Source organism: Stegostoma tigrinum, unplaced genomic scaffold (assembly GCF_030684315.1).
Source record: "Stegostoma tigrinum isolate sSteTig4 unplaced genomic scaffold, sSteTig4.hap1 scaffold_217, whole genome shotgun sequence".
Lineage (NCBI taxonomy): Eukaryota > Metazoa > Chordata > Chondrichthyes > Orectolobiformes > Stegostomatidae > Stegostoma > Stegostoma tigrinum.
Genome location: NW_026728154.1, coordinates 209,262 through 227,051, shown reverse-complemented (window position 1 = coordinate 227,051; position 17,790 = coordinate 209,262). Strand labels below are relative to the sequence as shown.

The 17,790-nt window shown below is 55.7% G+C and overlaps 1 long non-coding RNA gene across 1 annotated transcript in view; it reads right to left on the bottom strand.

The window, feature by feature from the left end:
• Positions 1 to 3,607: 3,607 nt before the first annotated feature.
• Positions 3,608 to 17,790, bottom strand: part of LOC132207941 (uncharacterized) — a 118,802-nt gene continuing 104,619 nt past the window's right edge. Inside the window, exons 3-4 of the long non-coding RNA XR_009444028.1 lie at positions 8,080 to 8,244; positions 3,608 to 3,668 (exon numbers count right to left, since the gene is read on the bottom strand). This is a non-coding gene — a long non-coding RNA (uncharacterized LOC132207941). The remainder of the gene's footprint in view (positions 3,669 to 8,079; positions 8,245 to 17,790) is intronic.

Here is a 17,790-nt window from a genome sequence, read left to right as displayed (position 1 = left end):
ACTGCATCCTATTTCACGCTGTCACTGCATCCCATTTCACGCAGTCACTGAATCCCATTTCCCTCAGTCACTGCATCACATTCCCCACAGTCACCGCATCCCGTTTCCCACAGACACGGGGTCCCACTTCACTCAGCCACTGCGTCCCATTTCCCTCCGTCATTGCATCCCATTTCCCACAGTCACTGCATCTCCTTTCCTCAGTCACAGCTTGCCATTTCTCACAGTCACTGAATCACCTTTCCCTCAGTCACTGCATCCCATTCCACTGAGGCACAGCATCCCATTTCACTCAGTCACTGCATCCCATTTCACTCAGCCACTGCATCCCATTCCACTCAATCACTGCTACCTATTTCACTCAATCACTGCAACCCGTTTCCAAAAGTCACTGCGTCTCCTTTCCTTCAGCCACTGCATCCCAATTCCCTCAGTCACTGCATCCCATTTCACGCAGTCACTGCCTCCCATTTCACTCAGTCACTGCCTCCCATTTCACTCAGTCACTGACTCCCATTTCACTCAGTCACTGACTCCCATTTCACTCAGTCACTGACTCCCATTTCACTCAGTCACTGACTCCCATTTCACTCAGTCACTCCATCCCATTTCACTCAGACACTCCATCCCATTTCAGTCAGTCACTCCATCCCATTTCATTCAGTCACTCCATCCCATTTCATTCAGTCACTGCACCCCATTTCACCGAGTCACTGCCTCCCACTTCACACAGTTACTGCCTCCCACTTCACACAGTCACTGCCACCCATTTCACTCAGTCACTGCATCTCCTTTTGCCATTAACTGCATCTCATTTCCCTCAGTCACTGCATCCCATTTCCATCAGTCACAGCATCCCATTTCACTCAGTGACTGCCTCCCATTTCACTCAGTGACTGCCACCCATTTCACTCAGTCACTGCCTCCCACTTCACTCAGTCACTGCCTCCCACTTCACTCAGTCACTGCCTCCCACTTCACTCAGTCACTGCCACCCATTTTACTCAGTCACTGCATCTCCTTTTGCCATTAACTGCATCTCATTTCCCTCAGTCACTGCATCCCATTTCCATCAGTCACTGCATCCCAGTTCACTCAGTCACTGCATCCCAGTTCACTCAGTCACTGCATCCCAGTTCCCTCAGTCACTGCATCCCATTAACTTCAGTCGCAGGATCCCATTTCAAACAGACACTGCGTCCCAGTTCACAGTCACTGCATCCCATTTCACACAGCCACTGCATCCCATTTCACTCAGTCACTGCAGCTCATTTCACTCAGTCACTGCATCCCATTACCATCAGTCACTGCATCCCATTACCCTCAGTCACTGCATCCCATTACCCTCAGTCACTGCATCCCATTTCCCTCAGTCACTGCATCCCATTTCCCTCAGTCACTGCATCCCATTTCCCGCAGTCACTGCATCCCATTTCCCGCAGTCACTGCATCCCAGTTCACTCAGTCACTACATCTCCTTTCCATCAGCCACTGCATCCCATTTCCCACAGTCACTGCATCCCATTTCCCTCAGTCACTGCATCCCATTTCCATCGGTCACTGCCCCCATTTCCTTCAATCACTGCATCCCATTCCACTCAGTCACTGCATCCCATCTCACTCAGTCACTGCATCTCCTTTCCCTCAGTCAGTGCATCTCCTTTCTCGCAGTCACTGCATCTCCTTTCCTGCAGTCACTGCATCTCATTACCCTCAGTCACTGCATCCCATTACCCTCAGTCACTGCATCCCATTACCCTCAGTCACGGCATCCCATTACCCTCAGTCACTGCATCCCATTACCCTCAGTCACGGCATCCCATTTCCCACAGTCAGTGCATCCCATTTCCATAAGCCACTGCATCCCATTTCACTGAGTCACTACATCCCGTTTCACAGAGTCACTGAATCGCATTTGGTGTTCTCACTTGAATGCAATGGTCATGAATCTCCTCCAATGGCTGGTCATGTATTTCCAATGCAAAATTTTACCAAGTTTTGATTTTCAATTTTGATTACATGTGTCTCCTCTATTCTATAAGATGCTGCAATAAACTCAAATTTGATAAATCATAATTCAACCACCATTACCTACAGAGTTAATTTCATCAAACAGATCCAATTAGAATTGTCACATTCCCAAATCCTGATTCAAGTTTTTCTAATTATGGGCCACGTGGTTCAGAAAAAAGGCACTGAGAATCAGAGAGATGTACAGTCGGGAAACAGATCCTTTGGCCCAATTTGTCTATGTTGACCAGATATCCTAAATTAATTTAGTCCCATTTGCCAGCATTTGGCCCATATTCCTCTCAACCCGTCTTATTCATATACCCATCCACATGCCTTTTAAACGTACAAGCGTCCACCACTTCCTCTGGCAGCTCATTCCATACCTGCACCACTATGAAAAAAATCCGGTCCGTTTTAAATCTTCCCTCTCTCATTTTTAACCTATTCCCTCCAGTTTTGGATTCCAGCAACCCGGGGAAAAGATCTTGGCTGTTTGCTCTATCCACGTCCCTCGTAATTGTATAAACTTCGATATGGTCAGCCCTGAACTCCAAAGTTCCAAGAAATAGCTGCCTGTTCAAGCCCACGGTATACCTCCAACCTCCGATGCTGGTAACATCCTTGTAAATCTTCTCTGAACCCTTTCAAGTTTACAACAGACAACAATACAGCGCACAACAGGCCTTCGGCCCTCAATGTTGCGCCGACATCCTTCCTCTCGCAAGGAGACCAAAATCGATTGCAGTATTCCAAAAGCAGCCGAACCAACGTCCTACATGGCTGCTAAGTGATCTCCCAACTCCTATACTCAATGCACTGACGAATAAAGGCGAGCACACCAAATATCTCCTTCATATCCTTTCTACCGGTGGCTGTACTTTGATGGAACTACGAAACTGCATTCCAGCGTCTCTTTATTAAGCAACACTCCCCACAACCTTCAGTGTAAACGTGCTGCCCTGATTTGCCTTTCCAAAATATAGCACCTCACATTTAGCTAACCTCAACACCATCTGCCATTCCTCAGTTTATTCGCCCTTGTCAATGTCCCATTGTATTCTGAGGTGACCTTCTTGGCTGGCTACTACACCTTCAATCATTGGGAAACTTATTAAACACACCTTCTATTTTCATATCCAAATCATTGCATCACTTCAACTCCCCCTCCCACTCCCTGAATGACATGTCCATCCTGGGCCTCTTCCAGTGTCACAACCAAACCACCCAGAAACTGGAGGAGCAGCACCTCATATTCTGCCTCGGGAGCTTCCAACTCAATAGCCTCAATATGGACTTGGCCACCCTCAAAATCTCCCCACCCGCCAGCCTCATCCCAAGACTAGTTCCTCCACTCATCCCCGCCTCCATGACCTGTCCGCCTTCTCTCCCACCTATCCACTCTTCCCACCTCACTGACCAACTCCCACCACTGCTTGGAATTATTTTTCTTTTCACACTTCATCAGCTCAACGTTATTTCTAAAATCTATTTTCCAATTGTTGGAAAAAGTGAGATAAAGAGAAGTAAAAGAAGTTACATTCTTCCCACTCGGGAAATCTCTGAATATTCTGTTGAAAGGCCGCCAAGGAACGATGCAATTCTTTTGTCACAAACACTGTGAGGGAGACATCTTTTTCGGTTCCACTAACTCCACCCTAAGGAAGACAAACCCACGTAACATATCTAGTGACTTAAAGCATACTCTATTGTTGCCCAAGGTGGAGAGCTGGATGAACACAGCAGGCCAAGCAGCATCAGAGAAGCAAGAAAGCTGATGTTTCGGGACGAGACCCTACTTCAGAAAATTGGCGCTGGAGAATCTGAGATAACAAGGTGTAGAGCCGGATGATACTGCTTGGCCTGCTGTGTTCATCCAGCTTTACACCTTCTTATCTCAGATTCTCCAGCATCTGCAGTTCCTACTGCCTCTATTGTTGCCCTTTCACTTTACTGAACTAATATGAGCCAGTAGTTTTGTTTAGGCTCGTGTAATCTTACGGTTATTGGTCTGTACAAAATCCTGAATTAATTTTGATCGACTGACGGGAGGAGATGAATTTTATAGAAATTTTTGTTTTCTACCAATTTGCAGAGGGCATTGTGGGCGATTGAAGGACAGTGTTATTATCCTCCAGGTCTGTGGACTGCATCATTACCAACTTGCCCATTTGCATACACATACAATATTCATTATGTACCAATGAAACATAATAAACCAATACTACGTACTAAAAACAACGCTCACATATCAATGGAAATTTAAATATTTATCATAGAGTTTGAAGAATTGAATTCAATGATACAAAGCAAAAGCCAGTGAAGATGAGTGCAGTTGGTCAGCACTTTTGCCACGAAGTGGAGGTTGGCAGTTTGAGGCCACCCAGGAACAAGCAAGCTCTGTCTAACTCCAAGGGCAGCACGGTGGCTCAGTGGTTAGCACTGCTGACTCACAGCGCCAGGGACCCAGGTTCGATCCCACCGTTGGGCGATCTTCTGTGCGGAGTTTGTACATTCTGCCCATGCCTGCATGGGTTCCTGCTGGGTGCTCTGGTTTCCTCCCACAGTCCAAAGATGTGCAGGCTAGGTGTATGGGCCATGCCAAACTTGCCCATTGTGTTTAGGGATGTGCAGATTAGGTGTGTTAGTCATGGGAAATGTAGGGTTACTGAGGAAAGGGTCGGGGGATGAGTCAGGGTGAGATGCTCTTTGGAGGGTGGCTGTGGACTTCTTGGGTCAAAAGGGGCTTGTTTCCACACTGGAGGGATTCTATGATATGGAAGTATCTTTTGAAGTGGACATTCATGGGTATGCTGTAACAGAGACCTTGAAATACTGCACAACAAATATTTGGAACTAGACTGTCAATTCAGACATAGCATCAAAAGAGGTCATGGAAGTTGTCACCGATATAAAGCAGGATTGATGAAAATCCAGCAGGAAATGGTGTCAAAAGGCACAGTATCTTTTACTCATCTCCAGTTATTTTGTCCAAGGCACTGGATGCTGGCAGGATTGAAACATTTAAGAAATGCTTCACAAATCACATATAAGGACCTGCACATCTTTGAACAATGGGAGGAAACTGCAGCACCTGGCAGAAGCCTCTCGCAGACGCGGGGAGGACGTGTCAATTCCACACAGATAGTTACCCAAGACTGGAATCTCAACTGGGTCCCCAGTGCATGAGCAGCTCTAACCAGTGAGCAACTACCTTGCCCAGAAGGGCTTTTATAAGCGCATACATTATTTCCATTAAGACAGATCCAATCCTCTATTTCCAATCAAAATAACATATTGTAGATATCATGACAACAATCAGAAATGATTTTGAATAAGTCAATCAAAAAAATTGAAATAGTTTCCAAGCCTAAATACTAGATATGGTGCAGTTAAGATGAATAGCGCAACAACAAAAAGGCCATATTTTATGTGACCATCGGTAACACTTGAAAACTTGCAACAATTTGTCGCCAGTAGTGCTCTGAAGTGGCTTGATGATGCACTCCTTCATACACTGGAATGAAACTCCAAAGATCACAAATTCTCCTTCAATACCCTGTTGTAACAGTGACTGCATCAACCTGTGTTTATGGGCCTGACTGGAAACCCACACAACATGCATAAACAAAAAAATAATCTAAGGTAATAGGAGAAAAAAATGTATGTGTGCAACGTCTTTGAAAAGCAATTATTTGTAGCGGCTGCAAGCCCATAAGGAATCTCGTTTCGCAGATGATATTCATTTGCACTGCAGGTCATGCCAGTCAGAATCAGTTTTCGTTTCATGACAGATAACTAAAATGTCCATTACAATGAACTTTGGTTGATCAGAAGATTTTAAGTAAGGACTATGTCTTATGTGAGCTGACAGCATTCGGGGATGGAGAAGGTACACTCACTGCTGGCATCTTGACACCATTGAATGAGCAAGCGTGGACACAAAGGTTGTAACAGGTCACAATTGTACAGGCAATATCTTTTGAGCTCCTTCCCAGCAGGCCTGTAATACTCTAAAGCTGTGCTAGACCCTCACTTCCTCCACCTTACGTACACTGCCTTTTCTTTTTGACAAGAAGCACCTCTGTACCCGTCATCCAAGGCTCCTTAATCTTACCCCTTCTACCGTGTCTCAGAGGAACAAATTTATACATCACTCGCAACAACTGCTCCTTGAACAGCCTCCACATGTCTGCCGCGCCCTTTCTGTGGAACAATTGCTCCCAATCTGTACTTCCCAACTCCTGTCTGATAGTATCATAATTTCCTTGACCCCAGTGAAATATCTTCCCCTGGTAACTGCTCCTTTCCCTTTCCATGGCTATGGTAAATGTGAGGCTCTTGCGGTCACTGTCGCCAAAGTGTTCTCCCACCACGAGATCTGACACCTGTCCTGGCTCATCGCCGAGCACCAAATCCAAAATGGCCTCCCCCCTCGTCGGCCTGTCCACAAAGTAAGTCAGGAAACCCTCCTGAACACACCTGACAAAAACGGCTCCATCCAAACCATCTGCACTGAGGAGGTTTCAATCTATATTGGGAAAGTTGAAGTCACCCATAACAACAACCCTGATACGTTTGCACTTTCCAACAATCTGCCGGCCAACGAGTTCTTCGATCTCCCAACTGCTATTTGGGGTCCGTAGAAAACCTCCAGTGAGGTGACTGCTGCCTTGTTGTTCCGAACTTCCACCCACACTGACTCAGTCGACAAACGTTCCTTGGCAACATCAGCCCATACCGCCTCAGTAGACGAGTCCTCAAAGGTTCTTTCAGCCGCCGTTATACTGTCCTTGACCAACAAAGCCACACCTCCCCCTCTTTTACCACCTTCCCAGACCTTAATGAAAGATCTAAACCCGAGAACCTGCAACATCCATTCCTGACCCTGCTCTATCCATGTCTCCGAAATGGCCACAACATCGAAGTCCGTGGTACCTATCCAAGCTGCAAGCTCACCTACATTATTCCGGATACTCCCGGCATTAAAGTCGTCACACTTCAATCCAGCTTGCTGTCTGCCAGCACACTTCTGTGACAGTGAGGTCCTGACCATGTCCTCCCTACGCTCATCCTCCTGTGTACTGGGACTACACCTCAGTTTCCCATCCCCCTTCTGAGCTCGTTTAAATCCAACCGAATGGCACTGGCCAATTTCCCACCCAGGATATTAGTGCCCCTCTGGTTCAAGTGGATATCGTCCTGTTTGTACAGGTCCCACCTTCCCCAGAATGAACCCCAATTGTCCATGTACCTGAAGCCCTCCCACCTGCACCATCCCTGCAGCCACGTCTTCAGCTGAAATCTCTCCCTGTTCTTTGCCTTGCTATCACGTGGTACGGTGCCAAACCAGTGACGACCACTCTGTTTGTTCTCGCTCTCAACTTCCACCCTCGCTCCCTGAAATCCTGCCTGACATCCCTTTCCCTCTTTCTACCTATGTCGTTGGTGCCTACGTGTCCCACGACTTGGGGCTGGTCAACCTCTCCCCTCAGGACCCTAAACACATGATCCGAGACATCACAGACCCTGGCACCTGGTAGGCAACACACCAATCGTGAGTCTCTTTCGTTCCCGGCAAATCTTCTATCAGTCCCTCTAACTATTGAGTCCCCAATGACTATCACTCTCTTCCTATCCCCGCTTCCCTTCTATGCAAGAGGGACAGACTCTGTGCCAGAGACCTGCACCCTACTGCATACCCACTGCCAACTCGTCCCCCGGAACAGTATCCAAAATGGTATAGTTGTTTTTCAGGGGAGCGACCGCAGGGGATTTCAGGGGAACGACCACAGGGTAAGGTTAGTCAAGCTACACCGGGTAAACGTGCATTTTTGGCTGAAGAAACATGTGTTTCAATGTGAGCTAATGGAAGCAGCCATGGAGTCAAAGCTAAACGTTTTGACAATAAGACAACCATTCTTAAAAGCAGCAGACAGTGTGAAAAAGAAATGAGCTGCTTTAATATCCACTTAAAATTTATGTGGAATATCAGATGGAATTTTCTTATTGACTCCATTGTGCAATCATGTCGAGCTAAAAATGTCAACTGCATTAATTAAAACTAACCAGAAACGGACTTTGTCGTAAATGGTTTGACGATTTTCTGTATCTGGAACATCCCTTTTCCTTCTCCAACGAAGATCGTACCAACCTATGGTACCAAACTGTGAGTCAAATGGATGGGACACATAATCTTTCAATTCCTCATCAAAACAGTCTCATCGTATGGTTCTGTGCAATAAAAGAGAAAGAATAAACATGTTTCCCACAATTTTGCTGATGTTTACGAACAGAATGCTCAAATTCAAAAAGTTTGGGCTGGCATGTCTGCTTCCTCCAGCCTGTTTGAACTGTTCCATTCAATGTGAAATTTGTGTTCAGTTTTAGCACACAGGTCTATTTGATCTGCGCCACCACCTTCTATTAGTCATACATGCTTTCCCCCTCTTCCTGTAATACGTTCCTTGAAGTGTTCAATGAGATTTTGATTTTAAATCTTATCGTCATATTCTTTTGATTCTCAAGCATCAATGAATCTGATGTTGCCGCCATTCCATGCAGTGCACAGCACGTCAAACAGGAGTCTTGCTCTTGCCATGAGCACTGAGGTAGTATGGGGTCAAAACTGTCTCATAGTTCGGAATGAAATTCTACATATAGGGCTATGAAGAGTCATGCAGTTAATTTTATTTGACATGCTATTTCTTTTCTTAACAAATATGCTGGATTTAAAGTGATCTTCACCCTCATTTAAAATGAATCCAACGTAAAACCAGCAAATCGAAATTTTAATTTGAGTTCAGTGTTACACAAATATATGACTTTTTTAAAAATTATTTTCGAGTCAACATTAACATTTAATTCCCTGACACCGGGTGAACTTACTTTTAAATTCGAATTTTCCTTCGGTATTAACGGACAAGTGAGCCTTTTTGCAAGCACCGAAAGGCTGCACCAGTTTATGCTAAAACTTGCGGAACTGTAAGTTTCACAAATATGTTCCTATTAAACACTAATTCCTATTGAAGCAGTATGAAGCCAAATTCATTCAACTGGACAGCAAAAACGGTCAAGATTTTAAAAGCAAGCAACTATTTTGAAGTCACTCTTCGAACTAAATTCCATCTTGGTGTGTGAGAGTCCATAGGTTCCTCACTCTCAACGAACCATTCAACTGTCATGCAATTACTGAAACACACAGACAAAAAACATCAACGTTAACAGTCACTAAGATTTTGAGAGTGATTTGGAATTCGTACTCATTCCCCCCTGGGGAAAATCTGTTCCAATCTGGATAGTACTCACTTATTACCATCCAACCTACCTTCCCCAGCACCTCCTCCCCCTCCACGCTATTTGTTTCTGAGCTCCCTTCCACCCTCCATTTCTCAGGAAGGGTCCTGACCCAAAACCTCAACTTTCCTCAGCCTCTGATGCTGCCTGACAAAACGTCAGCTTTTACGCTCCTGAGATGCTGCTTGGCATGCTGTGCTCATCCAGCTCCACACTTTGTTATCTCTGTTCATTTGTCTGTTCTTTCTGTCGGACATGAATCATTGGCTATTTCGTTCCCAACACTTATCCCCTAACAACCACCTCTCTGTGATACCCAGAGTGATGTATCTGTCAATTTCAATCTGCACCACAAACTCATTCACTTTGTTTCATACACTCCCTGCAATTCAATACAAGATCTTCAGTCTGGCATTTACAGCCACCCTTCTTATCTGCTGCAGCTGAAGTGAGACTCCTGACCATTTCCATACTTTTTGTCCTATTACTTGCTCTGGAAACTTTGCTGAGCACTTACCAGCTTCTAACTTTTTCCACAATTTTCCATGCAACTGAGCTCACCCACTCCACACTTTTTATTTTTACGCCCTAGCCCCAGACCTAGCTCTGTATTTTGCGAGGATACTTGTCCCAATATGATTCTCGTCGAGCCTATAACACCAGAACGACTCCCTCCTTCCCCATACCGATGCCAATGTCCCATGAATTCAAACACATTTCTGCCATGCCACCATTTGAACAATGTACATCTATAATTATGTTCACACCGTGCCAAATTGCTCAGATAATAATCCAGAGATTATTACCATTCTGGTTCTGCTTTCTCACTTCAGCACCTCGGTGCTCATAATCCCTCAGCAGAACCTCTTTCCTCTTTCTTCCATATCAATGGTACCTGTGTGGACCACGATAGCTGGATTTCTACTCCTCCCACTTCAAGTTCCTTTGTAGCCGAGATGGAATATTCTGAACCTGGGCACCAGGCAGGCAACACTACTTTCGAGATTCCCGATCCTGGTCACAACGAACAGTGTTCATTCTCCTAACTATACTACCTCTGATTATAACTACATTTCACTTTTTATCCCCTCCTGAATGTCCCCCCTGTACCACAGTGCTACAGTCAGTTTACTCATCTTCCCTATACCCTGCACTCTCATCCACACACGAAGAAAGAATCTCAAACCTGTTAGATAAGATCAAAGGCCAAGGTTCCTTCTGCACTACATCCTGGATCCTTCCACCTGCCCTGATCTTTGTCATTGGCCACTGACCGAGTTTCAGCTAGTTAATCTAAGGTGTGTGACTGCCTCCTGAAGCACAGCATTCCCTGGTAACTCTGCCCCACATGATTTGTTGATTGGTCAAAACTGAGATTCCAGTTCATCAACCGTAAGCTGGAGTCTGGGGCCTGACCACTCCCCCGTCATATAGGTACAAATCATCATCTGGCCTGGCATCTCCATTTCAATTACTTCGATCAGCGGGGGGCCAGTCGCAGTGAGCGGGTCAGGGCTGCGGGGACAAGTCCCTGTCAGCGGGTCAGGGGTGCAGGGGGCAAGTCGCAGTGAGCGGGTCAGGGGTGCAAGGGGCAGTGTCGCAGTGAGCGGGTCAGGGCTGCGGGGGCAGTGTCGCAGTGAGCGGGTCAGGGCTGCGGGGGGCAAGGCCCTGACAGTGGGACAGGGCTGCGGGGGGCAAGTCGCAGTGTGCGGGTCAGGGCTGCGGGGGCAAGTCGGAGTGAGCGGGTCAGGGCTGTGGGGGGCCAGTGGCAGTGAGTGGGTCAGGGCTGCGGGGGCAGTGTCGCAGTGAGCGGGTCAGGGCTGCGGGGGGCAAATCCCTGTCAGTGGGACAGGGCTGCGGGGGGCAAGTCGCAGTGTGCGGGTCAGGGCTGCGGGAGGCAAGTCGCACTGAGTGGGACAGGGCTGTGGGGGGCCAGTGGCAGTGAGTGGGTCAGGGCTGTGGGGGGCAGATCCTGTGAGCTGGTCAGGGCTGCGGGGGACAGTCCCTGTCAGCGGGTCAGGGCTGCGGGGGGCAAGTCCCTGGCAGCGGGACAGGAAAGCGGGGGGCAAGGCCCTGTCAGCGGGACAGGACTGCGGGGGGCAAGTCGCAGTGTGCGGGTCAGGGCTGCGGGGGGCAAGTCGCACTGAGTGGGACAGGGCTGCGGGGGGCCAGTGGCAGTGAGTGGGTCAGGGCTGCGGGGGCCAGTCCCTGTCAGCGGGTCAGGGCTGCGGGGGGCAAGTCCCTGTCAGCGGGACAGGACTGCGGGGGGCAAGTCGCAGTGAGCGGGTCATGGCTGCGGGGGGCAAGTGGCAGTGAGCGGGTCAGGGCTGCTTGGGGTCAGTCCCTGTGAGCGGGTCAGGGCTGCGTGGGCCAGTCCCTGTGAGCGGGTCAGGGCTGCGGGGGGCAAGTCGCAGTGAACGGGTCAGGGCTGCGGGGGGCCAGACGCAGTGAGCGGGTCAGGTCTGCGGGAGCGAGTCCCTGTCAGCGGGACAGAACTGCTGGGGGCAAGTCCCTGTCAGCGGGACAGGACTGCAGGGGGCAAGTCGCAGTGAGAGGGTCAGGTCTGCGGGGGGCAAGTCGCAGTGAGCATGTCAGGGCTGCGGGGGGGAGAGCCCCTGTGAACGGGTCAGGGCTGTGGGGGCCAGTCCCTGTGAGCGAGTCAGGGCTGCGGGGGGGCAAGTCGCAGTGAGCGGGTCAGGGCTGCGGGGGGCAAGTCGCAGTGAGCGGGTCAGGGCTGCGGGGGGCAAGTCGCAGTGAGCGGGTCAGGACTGCGGGGGGCCAGTCCCAGTGAGCAGGTCAGGGCTGCGGGGGCCAGTCCCTGTGAGCGGGTCAGGGCTGCAGGGGGCAAGTCGCAGTGAGCGGGTCAGGGCTGCGGGGGGCGAGTCCCTGTGAGCGGGTCAAGGCTGCGGGGGGCAGTGTCGCAGTCAGCAGGTCAGGGCTGTGGGGGCCAGTCCATGTAAGCGGGTCAGGGCTGCGGCGGGCCAGTCCCTGTGAGCGGGTCAGGCCTGGCTGGGGCAAGTCGCAGTCAGCGGGTCAGGGCTGCGGGGGGCAAGTCGCAGTGAGCGGGTCAGGACAGCGGGGGGCAAGTCGCAGTGAGCGGGTCAGGACCGCGGGGGGCCAGTCCCTGTGAGCAGGTCAGGGCTGCGGGGGCCAGTCCCTGTCAGCGGGTCAGAGCTGCGGTGGGCCAGTCCCTGTGAGCGGGTCAGGGCTGCGGGGGGCAAGTCGCTGTGAGCGGGTCAGGGCTGCGGGGGGCCAGTCCCTGTGAGCGGGTCAGGGCTGCGGGGGGCAGTGTCGCAGTGAGCGGGTCAGGGCTGCGGGGGGCAAGTCGCAGTGAGCAGGTCAGGACTGCGGAGGGCAAGTCGCAGTGAGCGGGTCAGGGCTGCGGGGGCATGTCCATGTCAGCGGGTCAGGGCTGCGGGGGGCCAGTCCCTGTGAGCGGGTCAGGGCTGCTGGTACCAGTCCCTGTCAGCAGGACAGGACTGCAGGGGGCAAGTCGCAGTGAGTGGGTCAGGGCTGCGGGAGGCTGGGTAGCATTGAGCGGGTCAGGGCTGCGGGGGGTCAGTACCTGTGAGCGAGTCAGGGCTGCGGCGGCCAGTCCCTGCGAGCGGGTCAGGGCTGGGGGGGGGGCAGTGTCGCAGTGAGCGGGTCAGGGCTGCGGGGGGCAAGTCCCTGTCAGCGGGAGAGGACTGCAAGGGGCAGGTCCCTGTCAGCGGGACAGGACTGCGGGGGGCAAGCGGCAGTGAGCGGGTCAGGGCTGTGGGGCCCAGTCCCTGTCACCGGGTCAGGGCTGAGGAGGGCCAATCCCTGTGAGCGGGTCAGGGCTGCGAGGGGCAAGTCGCAGTGAGCGGGTCAGGGCTGCGGGGGTCAGTCCCTGTGAGCGGGTCAGGGCTGCGGGGGGCAACTCGCAGTGAATGGGTCAGGGCTGCGGGGGCAAGTCCCTGTCAGCGGAACAGGACTGCGGGGGGCCAGTCCCGGTGAGCGGGTCAGGGCTGCGGGTGGCAACTCGCAGTGAGTGGGTCAGGGCTGCGGGGGCAAGTCCCTGTCAGCGGAACAGGACTGCGGGGGGCAAGTCGCAGTGAGCGGGTCAGGGCTGCGGGGGGACAGTTGCAGTGAGCGGGTCAGGTCTGCGGGGGGCCAGTCCCTGTGAGCTGCTGAGGGCTGCGGGGGCCAGCCCCTATCAGCGGGTCAGGGCTGCGGGGGACCGGTCCCCCTGAGCGGGTCAGGGCTGCGGGGGGCCGGTCCCCCTGAGCGGGTCAGGGCTGCGGGGGGCTTGTCGCAGTGAGCGGGTCAGGGCTGCGGGGGACAAGTCGCAGTGAGCGGGTCAGGGCAGCGGGTGCAAGTCCCTGTCAGCGGGACAGGACTGCAAGGGGCAGGTCCCTGTCAGCGGGACAGGACTGCGGGGGGCAAGTCGCAGTGAGCGGGTCAGGTCTGCGGGGGGCAAGTCACAGTGAGCGGGTCAGGGCTGCGGGGGGCAAGTCGCAGTGAGCGGGTCAGGGCTGCGGGGGGCCAGTCGCAGAGAGCGGGTCAGAGCAGCGGGTGCAAGTCCCTGTCAGCGGGACAGGACTGCAAGGGGCAGGTCCCTGTCAGCGGGACAGGACTGTCGGGGGCAAGCGGCAGTGAGCGGGTCAGGGCTGTGGGGGCCAGTCCCTGTCACCGGGTCAGGGCTGCGGAGGGCCAAGCCCTGTGAGCGGGTCAGGGCTGCGAGGGGCAGACCGTCTGAGCGGGTCAGGGCTGCGGGGGGCAAGTCGCAGTGAGCGGGTCAGGGCTGCGGGGGGCCAGTCCCGGTAAGCGGGTCAGGGATGCGGGGGTCAGTCCCTGTGAGCGGGTCAGGGCTGCGGGGGGCAACTCGCAGTGAATGGGTCAGGGCTGCGGGGGCAAGTCCCTGTCAGCGGAACAGGACTGCGGGGGGCCAGTCCCTGTGAGCGGGTGAGGGCTGCGGGGGCCAGTCCCTGTGAGCGGGTAACAGCTGCGCGGGCCAGTCCCTGTGAGCAGGTCAGGGCTGTGGGGGGCAAGTCGCAGTGAGCGGGTCAGGGCTGCGGGGGCCAGTGCCCCTGAGCGGGTCAGGTCTGCGGGGGGCATGTCGCAGTGAGGGGTCAGGGCTGCGGGGAGCAAGTCGCAGTCAGCGGGACAGGGCTGCGGGGGGAAAGTCGCAGTAAGCGGGACAGGGCTGCAGGGGCAAGTCCCTGTCAGCGGGACAGGACTGCGGGGGGCAAGTCGCAGTGAGGGGATCAGGGCTGCGGGGTGCAGTGTCGCAGCGAGCAGGTCAGGGCTGCGGGGGCAGGCCCTCTGAGCGGGTCAGGGCTGCGGGGGGCAAGTCGCAGTGAGCGGGTCTGGGGTGCAGGGGGCATTGTCGCGGTGTGAGGGTCAGGGATGCAGGGGCCAGTCCCTGTGAGCGGGTCAGGGCTGCGGCGGCATGTCCCAGTCAGCGGGACAGGACGGCAAGGGGGCAGGTCCCTGTCAGCGGGACAGCAGTGCAGGGAGGCAGGTCGCAGTGAGCGGGTCAGGTCTGCGGGGGGCAAGTCGCAGTGAGCGGGTCAGGGCTGCGGGGGGCCAGTCCCCCTGAGCGGGTCAGGTCTGCGGGGGGCAAGTCGCAGTGAGGGGTCAGGGCTGCGGGGGGCAAGTCGCAGTGAGCGGGTCATGTCTGCGGGGGGCAAGTCGCAGTGAGCGGGTCAGGGCTGCGGGGGGCAAGTCGCAGTGAGCGGCTCAGGGCTGTGGGGGCCAGTCCCTGTCACCGGGTCAGGGCTGCGGAGGGCCAATCCCTGTGAGCGGGTCAGGGCTGCGAGGGGCAGGCCGTCTGAGCGGGTCAGGGCTGCGGGGGGCAAGTCGCAGTGAGCGGGTCAGGGCTGCGGGGGGCCAGTCCCGGTAAGCGGGTCAGGGATGCGGGGGTCAGTCCCTGTGAGCGGGTCAGGGCTGCGGGCGGCAACTCGCAGTGAGTGGGTCAGGGCTGCGGGGGCAAGTCCCTGTCAGCGGAACAGGACTGCGGGGGGCAAGTCGCAGTGAGCGGGTCAGGGCTGCGGGTGGCCAGTCCCTGTGAGCGCGTCAGGGCTGCGGCGGGCCAGTCCCTGTGAGCGGGTTAGGGCTGCGGGGGCCAGTCCCTGTGAGCGGGTCACAGCTGCGAGGGCCAGTCCCCCTGAGCGGGTCAGGTCAGTGGGGGGCAAGTCGCAGTGAGGGGTCAGGGCTGCGGGGTGCAAGTCGCAGTCAGCGGGTCAGGGCTGCGGGGGGAAAGTCGCAGTAAGCGGGACAGGACTGCGGGGGGCAAGTCGCAGTAAGCGGGTCAGGGCTGCAGGGGCAAGTCCCTGTCAGCGGGACAGGACTGCGGGGGGCAAGTCGCAGTGAGGGGGTCAAGTCGCAGTGAGGGGGTCAGGGCTGCGGGGTGCAGTGTCGCAGCGAGCGGGTCAGGGCTGCGGGGGCAGGCCCTCTGAGCGGGTCAGGGCTGCGGGGGGCAAGTCGCAGTGAGCGGGTCTGGGGTGCGGGGGGCATTGTCGCGGTGTGAGGGTCAGGGATGCAGGGGCCAGTCCCTGTGAGTGGGTAAGGGCTGCGGGGGCCAGTCCCTGTGAGCGTGTCAGGGCTGCGGCGGCATGTCCCAGTCAGCGGGACAGGACTGCAAGGGGGCAGGTCCCTGTCAGCGGGAGAGCACTGCAGGGGGGCAGGTCGCAGTGAGCGGGTCAGGTCTGCGGGGGGCAAGTCGCAGTGAGCGGGTCAGGGCTGCGGGGGGCCAGTCCCCCTGAGCGGGTCAGGTCTGCGGGGGGCAAGTCGCAGTGAGGGGTCAGGGCTGCGGGAGGCTGGTCGCAGTGAGCGGGTCAGCTCTGCGGGGGGCAAGTCGCAGTGAGCGGGTCAGGGCTGCAGGGGCCATTCCCTGTGAGCAGGTCAGGGCTGCGGGGGCAGGCTCTCTGAGCGGGTCAGGGCTGCGTGGGGCAAGTCGCAGTGAGCGGGTCAGGGCTGCGGGAGGCTGGGTAGCATTGAGCGGGTCAGGGCTGCGGGGGGTCAGTACCTGTGAGCGAGTCAGGGCTGCGGCGGCCAGTCCCTGCGAGCGGGTCAGGGCTGGGGGGGGCAGTGTCACAGTGAGCGGGTCAGGGCTGCGGGGGGCAGGTCGCAGTGAGCGGCTCAGGGCTGCGGGTGGCAGTGTCGCAGTGAGCGGGTCAGGACCGCGGAGGGCAAATGGCACTGAGCGGGTCAGGTCTGTGGGCAACAAGTCGCAGTGAGCGGGTCACGGCTGCGGGGGCCAGTCCCTCTGAGCGGGTCAGAGCTGCGGGGCCAAGTCGCAGTGAGCGGATCAGGGCTGTCGGGGGCAGTGTCGCAGTGAGCGGGTCAGGGCTGCGGGGGGTAGTTCGCAGTGAGCGGGTCAGGGCTGCAGGGGGCCATTCGCAGTGAGCGGGACAGGACTGCGGGGGCAAGTCGCAGTGAGCGGGTCAGGACTGCGGGGGGCAAATAGCAGTGAGCGGGTCAGGTCTGCGGGGGGCAAGTCACAGTGAGCGGGTCAGGGCTGCGGGGGGTAGTGTCGCAGTGAGCGTGTCAGGGCTGCGGGGGACCGGTCGCCCTGAGCGGGTCAGGGCTGCCGGGGGCAAGCCGCAGTGAGCGGGTCAGGGCTGCGGGGGGCCAGACGCAATGAGCGGGTCAGGGCTGCGGGGGCAAGTCCCTGTCAGCGGGACAGGACTGCAGGGAGCAAGTCGCAGTGAGCGGGTCAGGGCTGTGGGGGCCAGTCCCTGTGAGCTGGACAGGGCTGCGGGGGCCAGTCCCTGTCACCGGGTCAGGGCTGCGGGGGGCAAGTCGCAGTGAGCGGGTCAGGGCTGTGGGGGGCCGGTCCCCGTGAGCAGGTCAGGGCTGCGGGGGGCCGGTCCCCCTGAGCGGGTCAGGGCGGCGGGGGGCCAGTCGCAGTTAGTGGATCAGGACTGCGGGGGGCAAGTCGCAGTGAGCGGATCAGGTCTGCGGGGGGGCAAGTCGCAGTGAGCGGGTCAGGGCTGCGGGGGGCCAGTTCCTGTGAGCGGGTCAGGGCTGCAGGGGCCAGTCCCTGTCACCGGGACAGGACTGCAAGGGGCAGGTGGCAGTGAGCGGGTCAGTGCTGCGGGGTGCCGGTTTGCGTGAGCGGGTGAGGGCTGCGAGGGGCCGGTCCCCCTGAGCGGGTGAGGACTGCGGGGGTCAGTGTCGCAGTGAGCGGGTCAGTGCTGCGGGGGGCAGGTCGCAGTGAGCGGGTCAGGGCTGCGGGGGGCCATTCGCAGTGAGCGGGTCAGGGGTGCGGGGGGCAGTGTCGCAGTGAGCGGGTCAGGGGTGCGGGGGGCAGTGTCGCAGTGAGCGGGTCAGGACTGCGGGGGGGGCAGGTCGCAGTGAGCGGGTCAGGACTGCAATGGGCATGTCCCTTTCAGCGGGACAGGACTGCGGGGGCAGGTGGCAGTGAGCGGGTCAGGACTGCAAGGGGCAAGTCCCTGTGAGCGGGTCAGGGCTTTGGGGGGCAAGTCGCAGTGAGCGGCTCAGGGATGCGTGGGGCAA